The following is a 27,849-nucleotide window of genomic DNA, read 5'->3' as shown; positions in this document are numbered from 1 at the left end:
ATGTTGGTAGCTCTAAGCATGAGCAGCCTCATTGGCCCAGCACTGGAAAGTCCTTAATTTCATCATGCCCTACCTGTATGTAATCTTTTTTCACACTGGGAAAAGATAAAATGATGTCACCTGACACATGAATCAGCCTTCTATTGTCCATTTTTCAACAAAGTTTGAGTCCATTGGCACCTTTAAGACCAACAAAGTTTAATTCTGGGTATCAGATACATTGAAACAGTTTTCCTGAAGTTTTACATACAGATAGAGAGATGCGGGTGGAGTTTGGTTGCCAGAAAGGACAAGTTGAGTTACAGGACTCAAAATTTGTTCTGTTGCTTTAGACCAGCATGGCTACCCACCTGAATCTATCAGTACATCATAGTCTGTCTAGTCTGACTGGCAGCAGCTCTCCAGGATTTCAGGCAGAGGTCTTTCACATTGCCTTTTAAGTAGAGGTACTAGCAATTTAATCAAGGATCTTCTGCACACAAAGAAGTTGCTCTACCACTGACATAATTGTTTTTATGCTTATTTATAGGGGTAACCAGAAACTGCTGCATGACTAAATCATGCTCTTGGAGCATTATTCATGTCTTGGGCCACGTTTCATTGAACGTAAGGAAGCATGTTGTGTTCACATGAGCAGTCTCTTACAAATTATTTCTATTTTTTGTCAGCAGTTTTGATTCCTTTATACTGTTGCTGTTGCAAATTTTGTAGATTATCTGTAGTTTATGTGTACAATTTAACCAAACAGTATGTACTTATATAGGATCACTTAATGTATGCTGATTGGCTGCTAATGCTAAAAAGGTGCATATTTTAAGAGAGGAAACTGGTCAAATGAAAGGAAAGTGGTATGAAAATTGATAGTTTTACAGGCATGATCTTCATAAGGGACAGTAAAATCTAAACACAAATCTTCTGACTAAAATTGCAGGGATGACAAATTTAACATAATCCCTAATGGTTTAAAGTCACACACAGAGAAAAGAAGCTTACTTTTGCTTTTCTTTACCCCAAAATATGTTTCTGTAGAAACATTCTTGGAGAATCTGTTCTCTTATCCCAGTAGTATTACTGGTCTCTTTGGCACATGGAAATTTCAATGCTCTCTAGAGGTTGGTGAAATATGTAAAATTGGGAGTTTTCTCATCATTGTTGGCAGGCCCCTTCCCCATGAATACAGGTTACAACTTGCAAGGTGTTTCATAAAAACACCCGGAGAAATGGCATTTAAGAAACATGCTGTTTATAAACATATAGGCCGATGCACTGCAACCTGTGTAGTTGATATCCAATTTGCATTTGTCATAACATCTAGCAGAGAGATTTTTCAACTTCCAATTTCAATAAAGCACTTCATTATACTGTCATGGTAGCAGTCTCTGGTTATGGTTGAGAAGCTTCAAAATTCAGATTCATCATTTTCTTTTAAAAACTACCATCTGCATTGAAATTTCTCATTGTGCTTCTTCAGCCCAAAAGTAATCTTTTTGTTCTGTGAAAGTACTGTTATACTATTCTGGAATGCTTGCATTTTTTAAATTCAAAAACTTCACATCTAACATACCCAAAAGAACTGTAAAGACATGGAACTTTGTTGTGTTACTAGGGTGCAAACTAGAATAATCGATTTAAAGGGAATACAGCTTAAAATAAGTTCTATAGCAATTGAACCTACTTTTTCTTCATCAAGACCCCAGTTTAACAAAATTTGATTTATCACTGCAGTTATTCATGAAAAAGCATTCTCTTGTTCTGATTAATTTTGAAAACAATGCAATTTTTTTTCAGACATTTTCATAGCCAGGCCTCAGATTCAGCAGGAGCTCAAAGGAACACAGCTCCTGAACCATTCGGAGGGTTCCCCCTCTTCCTCCTCACCTACCTTGTCCATTTAATAGTAGGTGCAGCTGCATAACAATCCTTGGATTAGGAGAGCGGGCAGCCACCAGGGGCTTTGCTGCACACCTAGCAGCCCTCATTAACCCCTGGAGAAGCCCACATCAGCCTTTCTCCATTTCTTATGTGATTTTGGGTGGCAGGTGGCTTGCTGGCCTTTGACTGGGGTGGTGGCCCAGGAGAGCCCCAGGAGAGTGAGGCCTGCTTCGGCTGGCTGGATCTCTAGCCAGCCCAAGCAAGCCTCGCTCGCCTGGGGCATTTCTTTCTTGTATTGGGTTGCTTTTGGCTGGGGAGTGACGACATATGCTAATGAGTTATGCTAATGAGCTCCACCACCTATTTTTCTACAAAATGACCCCTGGTCATAGCTGCTTGGCTGGTGCCAAATGATTTGCCACATCCTGCATTTGTGGGAAACTATCACACTATGTTACAAGGTAGGGGACATGTCTGATGTCTTTACATATGCACTTGGCCTGAGATTTTAAGTCTATGTATACACAGGTTAGAGTTATCTTGAAAAATCCTTTGGTTGATCCAACAATGTTCCCCTTATTTTCTTACCATAAACTGATTCTGAAGAAGTTATCCTTTTGTTATCCCTTGTTTTCTTTAAGCACCTTTCACTGTACATTGTAGGTGAAAGGTTCTCCCCCCACCCCAAACCAGGATCACTTAATAATGAATAGGGCGATAGTCTTTTTTTTAATTATTTATTTTACTTCATTTATATCCTGTGTTTCTCCCCAATGGAGACACAAAGTAGCCTACAGTGTTGTTGTTTCTTCCATTTTGCCCTCACAAGAACCTTGTGAAGAATGTTAGGCTGAGAGTATGGAATTGGCTCAAGGTTACCCAGCAAGCTTCCATGGCAGAGTGGGGATTTGAATTTGGGTCTCTTAGATCCTAGTTTGGAACTCTAGAAAGTGATCTTGAAATCCATAGTCAAGAAAAAGTATTTGAGTTTAAAGCCTGGATGGCCAACGGTAGCTCTCCAGATGTTTTTTGCCTACAACTCCCATCAGCCCCAGCCATTGGCCATGCTGGCTGGGGCTGATGGGATTTGTAGACAAAAAACATCTGGAGAGCTACCATTGGCCACCCCTGCTTTAAAGTATTGCCACTTTTGTGAGGTGTCAGCTACTACTGTTTCATCTACGATGAATCCCAATGTATATGGGAGCCCAAATAATAATAATAATAATAATAATAATAATAATAATACTTTTTATTTGTATCCCGCCCTCCCCGCAAGCAGGCTCAGGGCGGCTCACAACACGTAAATACAGTGTACAATAAAACCATATACAATAATTACAATTCCAGTTATAAAATCATCCTTAAAATCATTAAAATTACATTAAGGTTAAGATTATGGTGCTATAGTTAAGATCTTCCATAAAATCCAGTGACTAAAACATAAAACATATCCAGCAGGACTTTCTTGGCTCGGTATTAGGTGAAGGCTATTTTAAAGAGGTGGGTCTTGCAGGCCCTGCGGAATTGGTCTAAACATCGCAGGGCCCGTACCTCCTCTGAGAGTTGGTTCCACAGTAGGGGAGCCACTATGGAGAAGGCCCGATCCCTGGTGGACTTCAATCTGGCCTCCCTTGGCCCACGGATATTCAGCTGGTTCTTTCCAGCTGACCTCAGCGCTCTCTGGGGTTCATACGGGGAAAGACGGTCCCTCAAGTAGACAGGTCCTCGACCATATAGGGCTTTAAAGGTAATAACCAGCACCTTGTAATGAACTCGGTACACCACCGGCAGCCAGTGCAGTCCGCGCAGCCCCGGCTGTATGTGCTCCCATCTTGGGAGCCCCAACAACAGCCTAGCCGCTGCATTCTGCACCAGCTGCAGCCGCCGAGTTCGGCACAGGGGCAGCCCCATGTAGAGGGCGTTACAGTAGTCCAGTCTCGAGGTGACCGTAGCATGGATCACCGTTGCTAGGTCCTGGCGCCCAAGGAAGGGAGCCAACTGCTTCGCCCATCGAAGATGAAAAAACGTGGACTTGGCAGTGGCCACTATCTGTGCCTCCATTGACAATGAAGGCTCCAGAAGAACCCCCAAGCTCCTGACTCTGTGGGCCGCTTTCAGCGGTACACCGTCAAAAGCCGGAAGGGGGATTTCCCCCCCCCCCAGGGCACCACAGCCCAAGCAAAGGACCTCTGTCTTCGTTGGATTCAACTTCAACCCACTCAGCCTGAGCCAACCTGCCACGGCCTGCAATGCTAAGTCCAGGTTTTCCGGGACGCAGTCAGGCCGGCCGTCCATTAGTAGATAGAGCTGGGTGTCATCTGCATATTGGTGGCACCCAAGCCCAAACCTCCGGACAATCTGGGCAAGGGGGCGCATGTAGATGTTAAATAACATCGGAGAGAGAACTGCACCTTGTGGCACCCCGCACACTAGTGGGTGCCTCTGGGACAGCTCTCCCCCAATTGCCACCCTTTGTCCCGACCATCAAGGAAGGAGGAAAGCCACTGTAAGGCGGACCCCCTAATCCCTGTGTCGGCAAGCCGGCGGGCCAGTAGCCGATGGTTGACCGTGTCAAACGCGGCCGACAGATCTAACAACATCAGCACCGCCACGCCGCCTCGATCCAGATGCCGCTGGAGGTCATCCACCAAGGCGACCAGCACTGTCTCCGTCCCATGGCCTGGACGGAAGCTGGACTGGTGGGAGTCTAAGGCTGAAGTGTCATCCAGAAATCTCTGTAACTGTGCCGCCACTGCCCTCTCAATAACTTTACCTAAAAATGGTAAATTCGAGAGCGGTTGGTAATTCGCCAATTCGGCCGGGTCTGCTGTACTTTTTTTCAAGAGATGGCGGACCATGGCCTCTTTCAAAGATGTTGGAAATTGCCCTTCCATGAGGGATCTATTTATGATATCCCATATAGGATATCTTAGCTCCCTCTGACAAGATTTAATCAGCCAGGAGGGGCATGGGTCAAGATCACAAGTTGTAGGGCGCACAGTAGAGAGAATTTCGTCGACTTCCCCTAAGCTAAGTGCGTCGAAGTGATCCAAACTAAAATCAGAAGACAGGCACGGAGCCTCGGGTTCCAATACTGTATCCAATGTGGCGGGAAAGTCTTGGCGGAGCGACGAGATTTTGTCTGCAAAATTTTTTGCAAAAGTCTCACAGCCTATTTCCAATTCTCTTACATTTGGTCTGCCCTGAGGCAGAGTAGTCAAATTCTTAATTATCTTAAATAATTGTGCCGGGCGCAAATTTGCAGACGCAATCCTGGCCGCAAAGTATTCCTTCTTTGCGGCCTTGACTGCCATCTCATAAGACTTCATAAACGTTCTGTAGGATGTTCTCGTTGCTTCATCACGAGTATGCCGCCACCGCCTCTCTAGTCGTCTGAGTCCCTGTTTCAGCTGCTGTAGCTCCAAGGTGTACCGTGGAGCTAGCCTGCTACGGGGGTGCAGAGGACGCCGGGGAGCGATTTTGTTGATGGCCCTGGATAGCCTGTCATGCCAGGCCTCCACCAGGTCATCAAGGGAATCGTTGGAGGGCCAGGGATCCCGCAGAGCCATTTGGAACCATTCTGGGTCCATCAGACTCCGCGGGCAAGCCAAAATAGGCTCGCCGCCCATACAGGGTTGGGGCGGCGCACCCACACGAGCCTTGAGGGCTAGGTGATCTGACAATGGCACCGCTTCTACAGTGATATCGTCCACCAAAATCCCGGATGCAAAGATCAAGTCTAACATGTGTCTGGCTTGATGTGTGGGGGTGGTAACAAATTGGGAGAGTCCCAGTGTCGCCATGGAAGACACTAGGTCCATTGCCCGATTGGAGGCCGCATCGTCCGCATGGACATTGAAATCACCCAAGACTATAAGCCTTGGGAACTCCAACGCCCAGCTCACCACGGCCTCCATCAGGGATGGTAAGGCACTTCACATGGTGTTTGTACTGTTATTTAAAGCCATATTGGCTTAGAGCCAGCATACCTTAAGAAACACATACTCCTATATAATCTTACTTGATAACCCCAGTTGTTGTCAGAGGCTCTGTTTTAGGTGCCCACTCTTTTAGGAGATTAGATGGGTGTCAAACTGAGAAAAAGCCTTCTCGGGGCTTTTTTAAAAAGAAAAAGCCCAGTAGGAACTCATTTGCATATTAGGCCACACACTCCGATGCCAAGCCAGCTGGAACTGCATTCCTGCTCAAAAAAACAAAAAAGCCCTGGGCCTTCTCAGTTGTGGCACTAAAATTATGGAGTTTTTTCCCTAGGGAGATTTGTTTGACCCTGTCTGTCAGTGCCTTCCACTACTAAGTGAAGAGTTTTCTTTTTTGTTTGGTGTTCCTCTGTAATACTTTCACCCTTCCCCCCCCCATTAATGTTTATGTTTCTACATGTTTGTGTTTTGTTGTCTACATGTTTGTGTTTTATAGACTTATACAGGGCTTTTTTTGAGCAGGAAGCAGAGGAATGCAGTTCTGGCTGGTTTGGTGTCAGTGTCGGTGCATGTGAGTGCAGAGTGAGAAGTGAGGTATATACACAGTGAGCTCCAGTAAGGAAGTGAGCCAGACACCTGCAGCTAGTGTTAAAACAGTGTATTTACAAACTATATACAAAGTATTCACTAGTGCAGTCATATACATTAACCTTAGGATCAAAGTGCTCCGCCAGCATCTATCTCTACAAAGAGAGAACTGTACACTGGCAATGCAGTCCATATATATGTCCATCAGCCAATCCAGGCAGTCCATAGTCATGCTGACTCAGCAGGTACTTTCCACCTGTCCTTAACCGGCCAGAACCGGCTTGCTGACAAGGCCACTGTGACCTAGCCTGTCAGCTAGATCTCTTGCTGTCATGTTGCACCTGTCAAACTGTGTAAAGGAAGACTTAATAACAACAGTCAGGAGGTGTGGCCTAACATGCAAATGAGTTCCTGCTGTTTTTTTTCTATGAGAAAAATCCCTGGCCTTATACGAATGCATTTTAAAAGTTGTTTTAAGTTTTGGCTGTTCACTTCCTTGAAGGCCATGAACTGGGTGAAAAGATGGTATCAAAATGTTTTAAATAAAATCAATACTTGCATTTATATATTTTTTAAATTGATACTAAAAACAAAGTCTTGTTCTTTTAATTGACACTGCCATGCTGTAAGTTTCGAGGACTCTCTCTCTCTTTCTCTCCTCTCTCTGAGGATATGATCTAGTGATCCACATTCTGATGCTCAGACCCAAGCTTCACATGCTAGGGTTGCCAAGCCCAACTCAAAATATCTGGGGACTTTGGGGATGGAGCTGGGAGACTTTGGAGGTGGAGCCAGGAGACTTTCCTATTCTCTAAAATAAATAAGCAAAAATACAGCAGTGCGGTACCCCTGAATACAATCTTCATTTTCTTACCTCCCCCAGCAGCTGCATATCCACTAAATGAGAGTGAACACACTCTCACAAAACAGCCAAAATAAACACAGCACTCAAACACTTTTGAGGTCTCCCTGGGGCAATGTTCTCACTGGAGCTCCTGAATGCAACCATCTGCTGTATTTCAACCAGCTTCTTCAGACTAACAGCAAAACAAAAGCAGAGCAGCATAGGAAGTTGAGTTTTCCTTCAAACAAAGAGACTCTGGTGGCTTCTCTTCCTTTCACACACTAACCAGGAAGACCCATGTGGCTCTGCCTACTCACCCTGCCCATTCAGCTTTCCTCTTGGTCTCCCATCCAAGTACTAATCACAGGATTTAAAGGCACACTGTTGGTGCAGGGCTTCTCCTGATGGCCAGCTGCCTGGCAGTGGAAGGAACCTGCAAAAATGGGGGATCCCCTGCTGGGACCTGGGGACTGGCAAGCCTAGCATGTGCCAGTGTCCCCTTGGCTTCAAATTGGGCAAGAAAAGGCTAAGTGTTCTTTACTCCACTGTATCTACATGAAACTTGGGCATGAGCAATATCTGCTGTTTTTGAAGATCATAGTAGTTTTGTATTCTGCTAAATTTACTTATTTAGATAATGACAGTGTCATGAAACCTGGAAACTCTTTTTATAAATATATGGAAACTATAGACAGGATACAAAAAAATGTATATAACAGGCATGCGCTGTGTCTGTCTTATTAACATATTAGCCAATGGGAGGCTTGTTTCATGTAAATTCTTTTTGAGGCCCTAGGCAAGTGTTATTAGAGTGTAGCCCATCTCTCCCTTCCTTGGTGTCAATTCCCACTGCCTTCCCACTCTTGCAGACTCAGAACATCCAAATGCAAAACTCAGCTTAAACAGTATGAATGTTGTGACAGAAACTGGTAGAAGGGGGAAAAATGAAGTTCTGGTATTCACTTCCTTTAAGCTTCTGCCATGTGTGCATTCTTTGTAAGATAAGGATGGAGTGTCAGACTTATCTTTGAATTACATTGCTTTTATCTGAGAACTCACAATACCTGACTTACTAAGAAAAGGAAGGAAAGGGAACAGCAGAAGAAGCCTACTTTTTAAAAAAGGGGGGGGGGAGAAAAAATACTGTCATTCATAGACAGTAAAGATTTATTCATCATTAATTACCTTGGTTGTAATCAGCAGCTGACTCATTGTAGAACTACCTTAATCCTGATTAAAGTTCTATTTTTTAAACTTTTGTCTCCATTTATTATTTAAATGGCTGCTTATATTTTATAACCTACTGCTGCAGTTTCCTCTTCCTGTGTGTTTTGACTTAGGGGGGAAGCGAGTCCATTGTAGAGAGTCCAGTCTGGTGTCCTCTGAAGCCAATGAATGCAATTCTTGGAAATCTTCTACATCCTTCTTAATTTTCTGGCATCTTTTAATTCCAGTGGTTGTATTCTTTAAAAAGAGGAGTCAACCATTAAATTATTCTCATGCAGAGACTTATCTACATGGTACCCAGCACCAGGAAAAAATAATCAGGGGTGGATTGGATATTTATTCTACCAGGGAAATCTTTGTGGGCTGTTACTCTGAGTTCCAGACATCCCTATAGCAGGCCAGCAAGGAGGAGCAACATGACATGTGGCTTCATCCTGCTTGCCTTGGAATGGTGTAGCCAATAAGGAGGAGGACGTTAGTAACCATATTTGCCCTACAAGCAAGACCATGCGCATGACAGTACTCAACTCCGCCCGTGAGGAGGAGCATAGGGACAACAATACCTGTCTAGGTTGTGTGGGCCTGAACATGTTACAGCCCATGAGGAGGAACACCGCATCTCTTCAGATGGTTTTACAGCCCTCCATCAGATGGGAGGTGGGTAATGGCAGGAGAATGTATGGCCATATTAATGGGATACAGGGATACAAAACCTTTAATGTCATAAAAGAATGAAACAAAAACATAGACAGGATCCAAAATGGGGGAAGCTGAGTAAAAATTACACCTACCAGAAAGGCAATCAAGACAACATCATGGAAAAACCAATCAAATATTAATCACCTTTGCACAAAATTATGATAGCCCCTATGCAATACAACAGCCAAACATCCAGCCACCAGCCCATCAGTCTGAGGAATTCCCAGCAAATGCTGGGCAACTCCCACTGGAGAGCTGGGAAGGTCAGAGACAGCAGGATCAAGAAGTTGCTGATGAATCTCACGAAACACAGGGCAATGGTGTGAAATATGAGCAACTGAATCAGGCTCTGACAAGCAACACCCACATAGTCTGATCCCAAAAGGAAAAAATATTTAGTCCAGTGAGCATAAAAGGCTGCTGCTGTTGAGGCCAGCAAGACCCTGCATTCAAGCAACTCCTTACCTTACAATGGGCAACAAGCCAAAAAGACAAGGAGAACAAGATGTGGTGGGATAGAAAAAGTATATAAAATGGGGTAAGATAGAAAAGGTGAAACTGGAATGGGAAGAACAGATAAGGCAAATAGAGCAAGGTAGAGAAGGGGGGTGGAAAGGTGTACCATTGAGAGGAGAAAGAGCAGAGACCTCCAGGGAAAGAAATGGGGGAGGGGGGACAAAATAATGGAAAGGAGAAGGTAGGGCTGCAAAGACTGCTGGAGGAATATGGTGGGTGGGGAGAGAAAAGGGGGAAAAAGGAAGGGGCAATAGTGTCTTCTTGTAAAGCCCTCATAGGTAACTTGAAGGACAACACCCATCCATCTACAATACACAGATCAGGACAAATCTGTAAGCAACAGTATAAATTTAAAACCATAAGATGGGGGTGGGTAATGGCAGGAGAATGTATGGCCATATTCATGGACTGTTTTGGGCTATCCAGTCCATCCTTGAATGTACTTCACTTCACACATAATCAGAGACACTCCTTTTTATTGTTCCAGGCGTTTATCATTTCCAAGAATTGTAAACATGAATCAGATCTAAGATCAGAGATAAAATTAAATTCTGAAGTTTATATGAAACAGGGTAAAATAAAGTATACTTGAGCCTAAATGGTAATGTGCATTTCACAAACTTTTACCACCCAAGTTTTAGTTCCTCTTTTTATGATTGTTTGGAGAATTTTGTGAAAGCATGTAAACTCAATAGTAGAATTTGTGGAAGCATAAATATACTCCCTTGTTGGGACAATCAGGACATGTGTATCCAAATGCTGATATTGTCCATCTGTGTTGCATTATTATCAATAGGAGAAATAGTTGGATGTTGTTCATCTGAATGTGCTTCCTCATCTACATTTGCTCCCTCTAGGTACGTTCAAGTATAGTAAAGCATCGCCATGCAGCACTGCAGGTGATGGAACTGTCAGAGCAACCAGTCAGAGTAGGAAGTATCAGTCTAGTTGACTGGGCAATGGAAATTCAGTCCTTCCTTATCTTTCTTGAAATACGTCAGGAAGGCTTCTTTGGCACTGTCGATCCATAATGGCCACTAAATGCCTGATTGGCTGGGATCTCACAGTGAAAAAGCCCTTTCATTTAAAATAATGGCACAGAAGCAAATTGGGGAGACATTTGTTGCAGACACAAAAATTGTAGAAGAGGGTGGATGGTAGTTTCCATAGTTCATAGCCCCTTTTGCATCACTCCTACAAAGAATCATTTGCACTGAAACTAGAAAATCATGAAAATTTGGTACACTAGTTCAAGTATTCCAATATTGTATTTTCGAACAAAATTTAACATCATTGATAAATTACAGCTTATAGTATGGCCACTTTTGAATTTTTCCTTCAGTAGGTCAGATCTTACATATGTTGGTATGTATTAAACCTATCTACATGCTGAACATAACAGGAAAAGAGTTTGGAGCCAACAACTTTAAATTCTGCTCCCAAGAACATTTTTTTAATGTAGCATTTTAATCCTTGGTGTAAAACAATAATACTTCTTAGGTTCCCCTAACTGTAAATTTAATGTTTGATCATGTCCTTCTCTCTGTTCTTCAATTACAAAAAAATTACAATAATCTATAATCTTTTATCATATATCATATGTCTGGTTGCTCCTAGCAGTGAAGGATATTTGAGAAGAATGAAAGATGCTTGTAAGGTCTCATGGCAAGAGAGTAGACTTTTCTCTTGGAAAATCTTCTCTATCAGAACCGATCTAGAAGAAGAAGAGTTTGGATTTATACCCCACCTTTAGTACCCAAAAGAGCCTCAGACTGGCTTACAATCACCTTTGCCTTCCCCACCCTACAACAGACACCCTGTAAAGTAGGTGGAACTGAGAGAGCTCTCCCAGAACTGCTCTTGAGAGAACAGCTCTGTGAGAACTTGTAACTGACTCATAATCACATCAGCAGGTTCATTTGGAGGAGTGGGGAATCAAACCCGGTTCTCCCAGATAACAGTCCGTGTACTTAACCACTACACCAAACTGGCTCATACTATAGTAAGGAAAGTCTGTTAAGTGGGGGATGTAGGGAAGGGGTTTCCCATTTACTCTTCAATTAATGAGAAATAATATAGCGTTGATTATTTAAAATTTCTATTTTGAAAATAGTTCCACCACCACCACCTCATTTCAATATATTTCTGGCTGTATATGTTGTCACTGATTAAAATGGTCACTCAGTGCAAATTCATCAATATGCAAAGCCCTTCTAGAATCTTAGTGAAGTGGGCCAGTTGACAGAATATCAGCTGTTATCATGCAGGTGATATCTTCACTACTTGAAGATGGTTTTGTTTTGCTGTGTTTAAGAAATGTGATCAAACATTCTTATGTCGTTGCTGTGCGAGCTTCTATCTCACTAATCTGTCCATGAAGACCCACAAGATAATACAAGTCAGAGCTAATACTGAATAATCACACTTTCTCTAGAGAGATTTAAAACAATTTTAAAAGGTCAGTCCATGCATCTAGCCTATTCTGTTTCTCCACTTCACATTTCCATTCTGCATTTGAGTTTGATAACATTCAGATGTGAATTTCTGCAGAACAAGTCATAAATTGACTATCATGGTGGACGTGCTATAAGGTAGTAAGCTAGACGAAATCTTGTAGCAATATTTTGTCTCTTATTACATATGGTTTTTATTGCATTACCTGATTTGTAGCTGCTTGTCTCTGCCATTGATATTGTAGTATATGTCTTCATATTTAAATACTTGATATTTGGAATTCAAGATCTGATCATCCAAAGAAATGTCACCTCGAACTGAGAAATCTGTTAATTCTTCTGTAATTCTTACAAATGTGCCCCATATGGTGAAATAAAAATACAATCATGTTGATTTTTTTATGTGTAAATGCAGCATAATGAAGACAGTGCAGTAGGCCATAATAGTGGAAGAAGTCCTGTCTCCAATGGCTGCTCTCTGAGTGTGTCCTTGAAGGAATAAGAAGTAGGAGAACCAAAAAAAGACAATGCCCCACAATCCCAGTGAGGCTAGGCAGATGAATAGTACTGGATGATCAACTGTGTCAAATGCTTCCCCCCAATGTAGACCCAAAGTAGTTTACATTGTTCTCTCCTCCATTTTATCTTCACAACAGCTCTGTGAGGTAGGTTAGACTGACAGCTTGTGACTGACCCAAGGGAATCCAGATGGTAACCATGACATCATGAAACTTATTGATTTAGTAAAATATAAAAGCAATCAGAGTTTGAAGAAAATATTGCACAGCTGTTTTTTGAAGTCCCAAATCAGTATAACTTTCTCTAAGACATTTATTATTTTTATGAAAAGGAGGAGATTAGATTTATACCCTTCCCTTCACTTGGAGTCTCAGAGTGGCTTACAATCTCCTTCCCTTCCTCTCTCCATACCAGACACCTTGTGAGGTAGGTGGGGCTGAGAGAGCTCTAACAGAACTGTTCTTGAGCAGAACAACTTTGAGAGAGGCCACCCAGCAGCTGCATGTGAAGGAGTGGGGAATCAAACCCAGTTCTCCAGATTAGAGTTCCTCACTCTTAACCACTACACCAAACTGGCTACACCAAACTTTATAGTCTGTCTAGAATCATAGAGTTGGAAGGGACCTCCAGGGTCATCTAGTCCAACCCTCTGCACAACACAGGAAACTCACATATACCTCCCCCTAAATTCACAGGATCTTCATTGCTGTCAGATGGCCATCCTCTGTTTAAAACCTCCAAGCCCACCACCTCCTGAGGAAGCCTGTTCCACTAAGGAACTGCTCTAATGGTCAGGAAGTTCTTCCTAATGTTGAGCCAGAAACTCTTTTGATTTAATTTCAATCCATTGGTTCTGGTCCTACCTTCTTGGGCCATAGAAAACAATTCCACACCATCCCTCTATATGACAGCCCTTTAAGTACTTGAAGATGGTGATCAGATCACCTCTCAGCTGCCGCCTTTCCAGGCTAAACATGCCCAGCTCCTTCAACCTTTCTTCATAGAACTTTGTCTCTAGACCCCTCACCATCTTTGTCGCCCTCCTCTGGACCCATTCCAATTTGTCTATATCCTTCTTAAAATGTAGTGCCCAATACTGAACACAATACTCCAGGTGAGGTCTTATCAGAGCAGAGTAAAGCAATACCATCACTTCACGTGATCTGGACACTATACTTCTGTTGATATAACCCAAAACTGCATTTGCCTTTTTTGCCAGCACATCACACTGTTAACTCAAGTTCAATGTATGGTCCACTAAGACTCCTAGATCCTTTTCGCACATGCTACTACTAAGACAAGTCTCCCCAATCCTATAACCATGTATTGGATTTTTCCTACCTTTGGCACTGGTACTCAAAGTGGATTACAGGCAGGCCTCATTTTGGATAGGAGTTCACAGGGGTGGAGCTCCAGAACCTCTAAATTTTATTGTGCTCTTTTATTCTCCCTCTCCTCCAATGCTTGCTTCTGGGCTCCATTGTTCAAACCCCCTGTAAAAATTTAGCTGAATTCTAAGATTTGACAAATTTTTGAGCAGGAATGCACAGGAATGCAGTTCCAGATGTCTTGGCATCAGGGAATGTTGCCTAATATGTGAATGAGATCCTGCTGGGCTTTTTCTACAAAACCCCCGTTTCTAATATTTTTCCCCACCAAAAATGGGAAAATAACTAAAACATATAAAGCAGACAGATGGAAATCTTCATCATGCCACTGTGGCCACATAGGAGAAAGTAATTTAAGAACTATGATGGGAGTAAGGTTTTATTATGACAATTATACGTAATTCAATAAGTATTTTAATTTAATTTAATTTTTCAATTTATACCCCACCCTATCCTGCAAGCAGGCTCTGGGCAGCTTACAACATTAAGGAACCTTACACAACATTAAGAAACCTTATAAAACATTGAACTACATCCAAACTAGATAATCTCATAATCACAAAATTGACAAAAACCATTGTGGAGAAACGCCATTTTAGTCAATGTTGGTGCTTCATTGGGAGGGATCACTAAACTGCCAAGCAGGCTTGGGCCTAGCCTTCCCCTCACTCCCCCCTCCCTTCCAGAGCCAAACCAACAACTCTAGGGGGAAAGTCTCCTAGAGCGGCAGGAAGTTCTTTTGTTCTTGGCATGTGTTAGGCAGGAAGAGAAGTCAGTTCTCAGCTGCAGCTCGAAGGAAGAGGTTGCCAGTGTGGGGGCTCCTGCCTGTGCATGCGGCCTAGTCAGGAAAATGAGGCCTCCAGGCAGTAAGACCAAGTAAGTCATCCCAAAAGGCAGGGTGTGTTTAGATCAGGGACTGTAGGATGCGTTTATAACCACATTTCCTTTGTCATGCTGTTTGCTGTGCGGGTGCTGTGCTGTGTAACCTTTTACAAGCAACTGTTTTTGTTTTGTTCTTCTGTTCTTTTCTTTTTCTCTTTTAATTAAATATTTTTACTGTTTTAAATGCTGGCAGTCCATCTCTGTACCACATAGATCCCCAAACCGCTTTAGACCACGCTGTTTTAAGAAGGGGGCCCCGGGGAAGGGGGAAGGCATGCAGTTGGATAAGGTGCCAATCCTCCAGGGGTGCCCCAAAGAAGTGCTGAGGTCTCTGTGAAACCCAAGTACAGGGTGGCAGAGGACCTTGAGGCCTGGCCTCATAGCTGGAGAGGGGGATTGGGAGTCCTGTTCCTCTCAATCTGAACCCCTAGACTGAGCAGGTGGTGGCAGAGAGCCCAAGGGGCAGGAGGAGAAATAGCTCCCTCCAGGAGTTGGCGACTCAATAGGGAGCTGACGGGACCGGGTCTGAAGGCAGAATCGGGCCGGTTCCGTCACAACCATGATCCACTTCATTGGCAACAAGTCATAGACCACATATAGGCTGGTAATGTTCAGCAAAACATAAGCATAAGATGCTGGGGGAGCGATGATTTCTGGGGACACCTGCTGGATCAATTAAAAGCCTGGCAGAAGAGCTCCATCTTACAGGCCCTGCAAAACTTAGATAAGTTGTGCTAATGAGCTCTGGCACCTCTTTTTCTACAAAATGACTCCTGCTTACAGGTATAATACAGGTACTCCCCCACAACTTTTCAGTCCATCAGTAAGTAGATTACAAAATAATATTTTATTTTAACAGCAAAGATTCCTAGTGAGATTGCATTGGGTTTGTAGAACAGGAATTTGGGCTGGTCTTGTAGAATGAGGGGGGGAGAACCCCAAATAGTGCATGCAAACGTATCTATTGAGCACAACTATCAGTGTAGGAAAGATGTTATCCCTATTAAAATTTGCTTCCTGAGCTGAACCTTTACAATGCATCTTTGCTCCTTCTACAAGAATAGCCTCCAGAACAATTCTATTTTGCACTTAAAAAAAAAAAAATAGAAGTGCATGTCCCTTCCTAATAGCCTCAGGCAGAATGCCTCACAGTGTAGGAGCCTCCAAAAAAAAATTCCATGAACAGCAAACTGCTGATTTTACTTGTTTGTAGGGTGGCACCTTCCGAAGCCTTTGTTCAGATCAGTGGAGCTGTCACAACAGAGCATAGCACAAGAGGCATTAGTTGTCTTTGATAGTGTTGGGATTGGCAAATTATTCACTAAGCTTATTTAGATAGAAATGTTAATTGCTTTAAACTATGGATGCTTATCTTGACTGCTCAGGGCTCTAAATCTCAAAGAGAAAATCTAAAACCGCTGTGCCATTACTACAGTAGTAGGATCAATCTTCTTCCCACCTAATCAATCTCATCTAACAAAGAAAAAAACAAATTTCAGGATGGTGGGTAATCTTATTTTGTTTAATGATCTTGTATAATAAGTTTTTCATGGACAGTCTCACCAGCAACCTGAATGCAGGTCTGGTGCTAAAGCAGTGAAATCAGGATCAATTTTTGGGAAAAGAAAAGGACATATTCTTTGTTTTGTTTGATTTTATTTTAAATGTATTGGTAATATCGTAAATGCCCACTGCTGATGTAATGTAGATCTAATTCTCAGCTCATTTAGTTGCTGCCTCCATAGGAAAAAACTGCCTAGTGGAAGTGATGATTAAAAAGTAACAATAGAGATATAACAAGGCATGGATAAATGAAATAAATTGCAGGGGATGTATTAAAGGCAGGCATTCTGGCCCTATCTACTCGCAGAGTTTTAAAAGAATGCTTAGTGGATTCTTTCTTTCTTAATCTTTATAATTATAGTCATCCCATAAAATATGGCAGGAATGGAAGCATGATAAAGTAAACCCCTTTCCCTAATGTCATCAGAAGCATCTAGCATGGATAAAGCATTTCTCATAAAAATTAAAAACACTGAGCTTCTCACAAGCTGTGAACTCTTATTTAGGAGAAATTAAAGTAAGCTATTTAGTGTTCTAGGAAGAAAGAATTCATCAGCAACATGTCAAACTTCAGAAGACCCAGAATCCCTAAGCCTGATTTCAAAGAGGTTGTATTTTATATTCAAATACCTTACACCCTTCTGGCCACTGAATTTTCACTGAGGGCCAGGGAAACTAGTTTTTGAATCAAAAACCTCAAATGCAAAGGATCAAAACAGATCAGATGAGAATAACCCATAATGACATCATCTGACTGTTAAAAACTTTCAAGCAGCAGAGGGTACTATTGATCCAAGTAGATGTGCTAAGAATTAGCACATGCCTTCCCCTCACATTATTTACATGTATTGTCCCTATATTGTGTTGGAACTTTTTTTTTTCATGGTACAGTTAACAGCATCTTGAAGAGGGTAAATTAGATAGTGAAATGATGTATTTTCCAACTCTGATGTTTGACCTCAATCAAAATTGAAAGAAAGTTTGGTAGATCTTTAGTGTAATAGTGAACAGAATAACACTCTTCTAACGCACTCTTCTAACCACCGGGCCACAGGGGGTGGTGAGTCTGAAGAGGACGACGCAAGTTTCTTTTTCAGCTTTATTGTCTGGGCTTTCCTTTTGGCACTTTGGACGGCGGTATTTCCAGTTTTGTTTTGTTTTGTTCTTGACATTTCGGCGTTGAAGTTAACGAGCGAAGAGGAAGGCTCCTCCCCTCTTAATTGAGGAGCGGGGACGGCGGCGGAAGCATTCGCACGGTATCAGGGGTGGAGCTGATTGCGGCGGTTCGATTAAATTTTTGTTTCTCCTGTTTTGTTTTTGGCTGAGAAGTAGAGCTGTGGAGTGGTTTTGAACTTTAATAACTGAGAAACTTGGAGAACTATGAGTCCTGACAGAGCGGCTTCTTTATTATCGGACTGAAGAGAAGGTGATCGGGACGGTGGCTGGGAAGCGCCAAATCGGGCGGACAGAAGTGGAAACACCAGAGCAAGCGGTTGGTGAGAAGGTCGGGCTGTCAAAGAGGCGTTGACTGATGACTCACAGCCTGCAAAGACTCTCTTTGTCGGTGGTGCAACAGTGCTGGGACTAAACTTTGATCTGCTGAGTCTGTTGATTTATACTGATTCTAATCTATATTCTGAGGAACTGGAAGTGGGGATGTGTATCAGACTTTGGAGGAATTGAAAGACGCTGTAGTGAAGACACTTTGGGTTGCAAAGAACTGTGAAGAAAGATAAAGAAACTTTGGGGGAGTTAATATATAGCTTGAAACTTAAAGCCACAACCTGACTGTTAAGGTTTACGGTTTATGCTTTTTGACGTGTATGAGAAGGTTTATTTTTTATCTTTTCTTGTTCTATGGTACTGGTGAGAAGGTTTGCTCTGATTTGCTGTCAGCTCAGCTGAGAAGCCCTGTCAGGGAATTAATTCAGTATTTCAATTTGTTAAGTTTATTATCGCATTTGGTTACCATGTCTCAGCAAGGGAAATTCAGGGCATCCCCTGGATATCCTAAAACAGTGGCGTCTGCAATTTCTCAAGAAGGTATGAAAGAAATGCAGCAGAATTTTATGGAGGCACTAAATGAAATGAAAGATACGTTATCTAAGCAGATGGATGGTCTTGCAGACAAATTAGAAGGCTTAGATAGTAAATTTAAAGATACTAAAAAAGATTTATCTGAAGTTGTTAAAATTACTAAGTCTATAGAGTGCAAATTAAAATTAACTGAAAGCAAAGTTGATGAGATAGAACAAAAACAGGTTCAACAAAATGACAAGATAGCACAAATGGAAATGGAGCGGGCGGAATATGTCCTCAGATTTCTTAATTTACCTGAGCAAAAAAATGAATCTTTATTAAAAATAATGGCGGAGCTCTTAATGGATATATTAGGATTGGAAAGTGAGGAAATAGAAAAAGAAATTGATGCTATCTATAGAGTTAATACACTATATGCGAAAAAGAATGAACTTCCGCGGGAGGTACATGTAAAGTTTGTACGTAAGGTAATTAGACAGATGGTCTGGATGGAATCTAGAGAAAAACAAATAATGATTGGAGGTAGTAAAATTAAGATTTTAAAAGAGATTCCATGGTCAATAAGAAACAGAAGAAGAGAATATTTTAAATTAGCGGAGAAATTGCAGGAATTCCTGAATTTCTTAATGTCAAGTGTGTCAAGAATTCCTAACCCAGGGAATCCTTGGTTTCAGGGGAAGGGCTCAAAAATTACACAACCAACCTGAAGTGTGAGTCTTCACAAACCAAGAGGGGGATAGCCCACCACCAGCCTCTTATCTACACATGCAGTCAGAAGGCAAGGGGCAAGTTTCTAATCATAATGGAAATTAAGAAAGCCAACTCTGCTGGGTGGGTTATCTGCAGAAATCTCCACACAATTCACCAATATGTGGACACTTTAACCAATTTCTCACTAGCATTGCTTCCCCCCCCCCCCCCAAGCTTCTGTTAGAGACAATCTGTCCGCCTCCCCTGGCCCCTCCAGGAGATGCAAAGAAAAAGAGCTGTCAGTCGGGAGTCTCCTTTGAAGTATACAACTTTATTGATATCAAGAAAGAGGGGAGTCGCTTTTCAATGAGCTCTCTGATTAGTTCCATACATGCCATTTTATCCTTTACTCCCGGCCGATGAGTCCCTCCTCCTTTCCCCATAGGCTGAGGTACTTAGAGGGTACAGGCTACCCGGCACGCCTACTTCACCCCCTCCTTGATATGTACCCCTCCCGTTACATACATTGCATGTGCATTTAAATTTACCTTTCCCCGAGGTGGGGTGTGTCAGTTAATATTCATTACTTGATTACGCCTGCGTACTTGCTGCTTATTAATCTCTATTGCTATTAATTTCTACTGTTGCCATGGCTTGTTCAGCCGTGTTATTTCTTTTCGGCTTCTGCGTTTTAACAATGGCTACTACCCCTGTGCTATGGTTACTAAATGTTTGTACCCGGTTCCGCTCCTTGCACCTTAACAATCACTAAGACATTACATTTGGTTCCTTCTGTTTCAGCTCATTTCATTATTTCACTCCTCTCACCCAGCACAAGTGTTTGATTTCCCACCAGTTGCTCTGCAGGTGCATTTTGACACACAACTCCCTCCAGTTTCCCTCTCAGCTTTGTGATACCATCTTTTAAGGATTAAGAAACTGCAAAGGGAACTGGAGGGAGCTGTACCTCAAAATGCAACCATGGAGAAACTGGTGGGAAATCAATTGCTTGCACTGGGAGAAAACAGAAGCCTGGAAATGGAGCAATGCTGGTGAGAAATTGGTATTTAAGTCTAAGATACAGGATTTCAATAGTAACTCTTGAAGCACAGAACAACTAGATATAGTAAAAGCTCATTTTATTAAAGACTGCCAGAATATTTCTAAGGAACTTAGCAGTAAGAAAGAAAACAAAGAAGCTATCATTTAAGGTTCTGGCTACACACTTAAATCATAAGCCAGAGTTACCAAGTTATGCTTCTTGAGTGAACTCAGGCAGTTATTCCAAGTCTTCCTTTGTGTCAGATCAGGGCCTACCACAATACAGGATTAACCCATTACTTCCTTTGGGCTTGCTCCAGCTAATTCAAAACAACAGAGAATTCTAGCTTCTTAAAGCTGAGAAATTTGCATAGGCTGGGGCCCTTTGAAGTTTCTTAACATGCAACTTTGGCACCAGATGGTTTTAGCAGAGGAACAGTCTATGCCAGAGTACTAGTCTCTGGAATGTAAATTCAGAACATCAATAAGCAGAAGTGAGGTATGTTTTTGGTGCCACTCTTCCTGGTGACCAAAGGCATGGCTTCTTGTCACTGTTATTCAAAACACTAAATCAGACCTGTGAACTTTGTCATGAAAAAATAACAGATATTTTCCTTTTGATCTCTTCCCTCATGTTTAAGACCTAAATTTTGTTAACCAAGGTTTAGTTCTATGTCTAATGAAAGAACAAGAAATTGACTAGAGGTCTATTTTCTTGACAGAGTGTACTTTGGTTCTCGGAGACGTAATAAATGTGATGGAGAGAATCTCTTTATTTTTGTTTACACCAGATCAAATCAAAACCTTCCCCACAAATCAGTGATTGAACAATATCACTGGACATTTAAGGATAGACATATTGACATAAATATCTTTGGTGCTGCAAAATTATAACTTGACTAGCTGGTAAACACCCCAGATACTTTCATATCTTTAAGATTCTTTCTTTTCATTTTATCTTCACCCTGTGACCTTCTCAATGAACAGCCACATCTGAAGATTTCCTTTTATTACTGATTGTAATTAATTTTTCTAATTTGAATGTGATATAATAAATAATATTAAAAATGGGATGCATTCCATTTAGGTTCTAATTAGTTAACGTCTGTAACCTTCCTTCTTTCCCCATACAGGTGCTATTTACTCTTTTAAAAAAATTGTTGGAAATCCCTTCATAGATCTCTTGACCTCATAGCCAAAACAGTGAAGGAAACCATGGATCTTCATTAGGCTACATTCACACATTAGATATCTCTCTATCAGTGTGCTATAGCAATCATTCACAGTTTGTTCATGCAGAATAATTCAGCTGCATATGTCTGTTACTGCTGAACCTGACTTCTCTATCCAATGATGCGTAATACAATGTTGGTCTATAAATGATAAATTGTGCATGCATGTAGACATGATTTGGATTGACTACACAGGAAGGGGGGATTTAATCTTGCAGTTCTCACTCAATTATCCTGATCAAAACTAGGCTTCATATACTGTTAAACATGTTTTAAGGAAAAATAGTTTTTTAATATATTTTTTTTCTTTTAAATCTGTTGATAGCATTTGGGGAGGTGTGTGTCAGCTTCTTCATCAGCTGAGCGGACCTCCAGGGTGGGGAACCAGGTGGTTTGCTGTCTGGGGAAATCAGACTTCTCTGACAGGGTGGTTACACTTCATCGTTCTCCCTGCATCAGAGTCTCTGGGGAAAGACTCCGTGGCCCGGGTCTATCTCTTTCCCCATTGGCACAGACTTGTCCCCTCTCGTTCCCACAGAGCAAATCCTCACATTCCCTCAGCAATCCCCCTTTTATTCCCCTGCCTTTTCCCCGGTCCCCTCAGCTGAGCCAATGGTGTTGGAACCTTCTGATGGCCCACACACCACACTTGACTCTCCCTTCCTGAACATTCCCTTCACTCCCAGTTAGTCCGGGCTCTTCCCCCTCCCTCCAGCTGTGACTGATTACGGTCAGCTCCCTGGTACACTTTCCCTCCTTTCCTGGTTCAATTCTGCCCTCACTCAGTGATGAGGCAGCCCTGGTGTTGGCCGCTTCCCCATTCTGCTCTACTTCCACCTTTCTTCTGGTCGTGTCAGGAATGGCTCTGGGCTTCCTATTCCCTCCCTCTCAATCTCTCTGACTCTCCTTTCCTCCTCCCCCAGTTGTAAGTCTAAGTCTGGGTTCACCAGATCTGGACAGTGTGTCCAGTTTTGATTAACTAAACTAAGGAGGGCTGGAAATCCTCTCTTCTCTTCCCACATGACTTCAATCCACATTATAGACTATTTTACTTTGTGTGGACTGATATGATCCACAACAAAAAGGGTTCTTTTCTTATGTTCAAAGTAAGAAAAAGAGCAAGAACATGTTAGGCCCATTGCAAGTGCAGGAAAGTGAAATTGTAACAGGTAATGAAAAGATTCCTACTTTTCTGCAGTCTTCTCTTCTGAGGGAAACAGTGCTCAACATGGGAAAAACAGAACATATAAGGAGGGTATGGTGTTCCAACCTAGTATCAGCATAAGGGTAGTACATAAACACCTAGTTTGTTTAAATGAAACTAAGTCCTCAGGGCCAGATGAACTGCATCCAAGGGTTCTAAAAGAACTTGTGGATGTAATATCTGAGTCTCTGGCTATTATTTTTGAGAATTCTTGGAGAACAGGAGAGGTGCCGGAAGATTGGAGGCGGGTGAATATTGTCCCCATTTTCAATAATAATAATAATAATAATAATAATAATAATAATAATAATAATAATAATAATAATAATAATAATAATAATAATAAAGTTTTTATTTATACCCTGCCCTCCCTGCCAAGGCAGGCTCAGGGCGGCTTACAAAGCATGATATAAATCATGGTATAACAATGAACAGATAATAAAATCAGTAAACAATGGCATAAATACAATATATAAATTAATATTAAAATTAAGCTAAAACAATACAATGGTGCTACAATCTCTGTTTGTCCAAGATAGCGTAATATTAGTTCTGGTTCCATCTTAAAAGGCTAATTGGAAGAGGGCGGTTTTGCAGGCCCTACGGAACTGATTAAGATCCCGTATGGCCCGCACCTCTTCAGGCAGCTGATTCCAGCATTGGGGTGCTTTTATGGAGAAGGCCTGCTCCCTGGTTGTTTTTAAAGGGGAAATGGAGGATTTGGGTAACTACCGACCTGTCAGCTTGATGTCTATACCTGAAAAAGTTTTAGAACATACCATCAAATAGTCAGTACTGGAACATTTAGAAAGGATGGCTGTGATTACCAAGAGCCAGCATGGTTTTCCTAAGAACAAGTCATGTCAGACAAACGTGATCTCTTTTTTTGAGAAAATGACTACCTTGCTGTATCAGGAATGCTGTAGACATCATTTATTGTGATTTCAGTAAGGCTTTTGATAAGGTTCCACATACTATCCTTGTTGACAAGTTGGTAAAATGTGGTTTGGATCATGTTACCGTTAGGTGGATCTGTAACTGGTTGACAGATCACACTCAAAGAGTGCTTGTGAATGGTTCCTCATCCTCTTGGAGAGGAGTGACAAGTGGAGTGCCTCAAGGATCTGTCCTGGGACCTGTTTGGTTTAGCATCTTTATAAAATATTTGAATGAAGGAATAGAGGGAATGCTTATTAAATTTGCAGATGATACTAAATTGGGAGGGGTTGCAAATACAGTGGAAGACAAAAACAGGATACAGGATGCCCTTGACAGGCTGGAAAACTGGCTAAAACCAATAAAATGAATTTTAACAGGGATAAATGTTAAGTTCTGCATTTAAGTAGGAAAAATCCAATGCATGGTTATAGGATGGGGGAGACTTGTCTTAGCAGTAGTATGTACAAAAGGGATCTAGGGGTCTTAGTGGACCATACGCTGAACATGAGTCAACAGTGTGATGTGGTGGCTAAAAAAGCAAATGCAGTTTAGCCATAAAAGATCCAACCAAAGCCCTATATACAGTGTTTGTTGACTTGGCCACTGCTTTTGATTCCATAGACAGTAACTGACTTTGGGATAAGCTGAAGAAATTAAATATTGATAAGAGATTGTTGCTAACAGACACAGACTACACACAGACACATATGCTAAGTTGGGAATTTAGGGGCGAAACATGTGTGTATGAGTTTGTGAAAACAATTACTTCCAAGAAGCAGTTTAGAGAAACGACCTTTATTGCCTATAACCCCAAGGCCTACGATTCATACTTTATCGTTAAGCAGTTGATTGAAGAGAGGTTGGATCCCAAACTAGTTTCCATAGGGGGAAATCAACGCAATGAAAAATGGAAAAGCTCCTGGGCCAGAAGGATATAAAGCTAAATACTTTAAAACTCTTAAGGATGAATTAATACCAAAATTGCAGAAGCTGATGAATATAATAAGAATAAAAGGGAATGTACAAAATACATGGAAAGAAGCTGTTATTTTCTTGATACCTAAAGAAGATAGAGATGCCATGAATGTAAAGAACTACAGACCAATTACGTTATTAAATAATGACTATAAAATATTTACAAGAATCTTGGCAGAACAGCTTAAACAACATTTGATAAATTTTGTAAAGGAAGATCTAGCAGGGTTTCTTCCCAAAAGACAAATAAGAGACAATATTAGGACTGTTGTAAATATTGTAGAATATTATGAAAGACATCCAGAAAAAGAAGTAGCATTATTCTTTGCAGATGCAGAGAAAGCATTTGACAATTTAAGCTGGGACTTTGTGTTTGCAGTAATGGATAAGATGGAGCTTGGAGAAAGCTTTATAAGAATGATAAAAGCAATTTATTCTGAACAAAGGGCAAGGTTGTGTGTTAATGCAGACCTTACAGAAGAAATGAAAATTAGCAAAGGTACTAGACAAGGTTGTCCGCTTTCACCATTGTTGTTTATAATGACTCTTGAAATTTTATTGATGCAGATTCAAGAAGAAAAAGATATAGAAGGTTTACGAATAAAAGGATGTACTTACAAATATAGAGCATTTGCTGATGATATAATGTTTATAAATGAAAACCCCATACAAGTTACACCTTTGTTGTTAATGAAAATACAAGAATATGGGAAGTTGGCGGGACTTTCTATAAATAGAGACAAATCAAAAATTTTGTGTAAGAATATGTAGTTGAATAGACAACAAGAATTACAAAGATTAACGGGCTGTGAAGTTACCTCTAAGGTAAAGTACCTAGGGGTGGAGATAACAATGAAAAACATTGATCTGTTTAAAAATGATTATGAGAAGTTATGGCATAAAATGGATGAAGATATGCTAAAATGGAACAAGCTGAATTTGTCATTGCTGGGTAGAATAGCTGCAATAAAAATGAATATTCTACCAAGGATAAAGTATTTGTTTCAAACTATTCCTATTGTGAAGGATGCCAAACAATTTGATAAATGGCATAGGAAAATTTCAGAATTTGTGTAGGCCGGGAAGAAGCCAAGGATTAAAATGAAAATTCTTTCAGATGCAAAAGAGAGAGGTGGATTTCAACTACCAGATTTAAAATTATATCATGAAGCAGTTTGTTTAGTATGGATGAAAGAATGGATAACGCTATTAAACAAAAAACTTTTCGTGTTGGAAGGCCATGGAAATAAATTTGGCTGGCACGCATATTTGTATTATGGAAAAAAGAGGATGGATGGTCTTTTCTCTCACCATTATATAAGGAGCAATTTATTAAATACATGGATAAAATATAAGAAATATGGAGATGAGAGAAGACCTTTATGGATTGTGCCAGCTGAAGTGATAAAGATAAAGGATAAGACAGGCAAAGAAAAGTGGCTGTCATATAATCAATTATTAAAAATACAAAGTGGGAAAATAGAACTGAAGACTGCTGAAGAATTGAATCATAAATATGATTGGTTTCAAATGCAACAAATAAAAAGCTTGGTGGAGAATGACATCAAAACTGAAGGAGTAAGGAAAGAACAAACATAAATGGAAAAAGTTCTGTTTGGAGACAATGAGAAACTAATTTCAAAAGTATACAAATTACTTTTACAATGGTCTACGGAAGATGAAGTAGTGAAATCTCAAATGATAAAATGGGCAATCAATGTAAATAAAGAAATAAAGATGGAATCTTGGGAATATTTGTGGAAGAACTCTATGAAACTCGCAACATGTCAAAGTATTAAAGAAAACTGTTTTAAGATGATGTATAGATGGTATATGACTCCTAAAAAATTAGCAAAGATGAATAACAAGATGCCAGACAGGTGTTGGAAATGTAAAAAGCATGAAGGTTCTTTCTACCATATGTGGTGGACTTGTGAAAGAGCTAAAACGTTTTGGCAGATGATCCAGCAAGAGATTTCTAATATTTTGGGATATGAGTTTAACAAAGTTGCAGAGACTTTTCTGTTGGGATTACAAATGGAAAAATTTCCAAAAGAAGATAGAACTTTAATTTGGTACTTGCTCTCAGCTGCTAGGACATTGTATGCGCAGTTGTGGAAGCAAGAAAAATACCAGAGAAATGGGACTGGATTATAAAAGTTATGTCATGGAGTGAAATGGACAAATTAACAAGAATATTAAGATACTATGATTTAGAACTTTTTAAGTTGGAGTGGAAGAAGTTCAGAAGATATGAATAAAAAGAGTAGAAAATAAAGGGACACTGGACAATCTTTGATAATGATTAAGTTTTTAAAATAAGAGTATAACTTTTGGTTCTTTAATAGTTAAGGGTACCTTTAATATTTGTTTTTCCTTAAGTAAATAACACTGGCGGGGGTCAAGTAATGGGGGGGAGGGGTGGGGGAAAAGTAAGATATGGGGTAGATAAATTTTTCTTTTTTAAGTTGTAAGATATAGATATAGTTTTGCTACCATATGTTACTAATAAAAATTGTTTATAACCATAGAAGGCGGTCAGCTTGAGCTGAGGGTCGGGATTGACAGCAGCGGCTGTCTCCCGAGCCTGGCCCGCTGTGAGCCTCACTGCCCCGATCGCCATTTTTAAATGGCATGGGGGTTGATTGTCGGACCTTTTCTTCTCCTTTTATCAAGGTTTTCTGCATGATCTGAACAGACTGTATTATTTCTATGAAGATTGTAAGTTTTTCCTTTTTTCTATATTGAATTTTGAAGTAGCATTTGTGCAAACAGGGGACTGGAGAGTTGGGAGCAAAGCGGAGCATGGACAGAGCAAAGGCAATGAGAAAGGAGGGGGGAATACAACTCTCCTTTTCTCTTCGGAGGCCTCCAAAAGTTCCTGCCTAATTTGATGAGTCTCTTATCGTTACTCTGGAAAATATGAATGACTCACACCAGTGTCTAAAGATAGAAAAGACTTCATGGCTGAATTGAATTGATCTGTCCTAAACTTATATCATGATATATCATTATATATATATATATATATATATATATATATATATATATATATATATATATATATATATATATATATATATATATATATATATATATATATATATATATATATATATATATATATCACATTATATTTTTGGGGAGGAATATTTTGCTGTTGGAAAGTTTGCTTGCAAGCATTTGTGGATGAGAAGGCGGTTCAGTTGCCAATGAATATTATAAAGAACTGAACT

Source organism: Heteronotia binoei, chromosome 2, assembly GCF_032191835.1.
Source record: "Heteronotia binoei isolate CCM8104 ecotype False Entrance Well chromosome 2, APGP_CSIRO_Hbin_v1, whole genome shotgun sequence".
Lineage (NCBI taxonomy): Eukaryota > Metazoa > Chordata > Lepidosauria > Squamata > Gekkonidae > Heteronotia > Heteronotia binoei.
Note: the sequence above shows the minus strand (reverse complement) of the source record.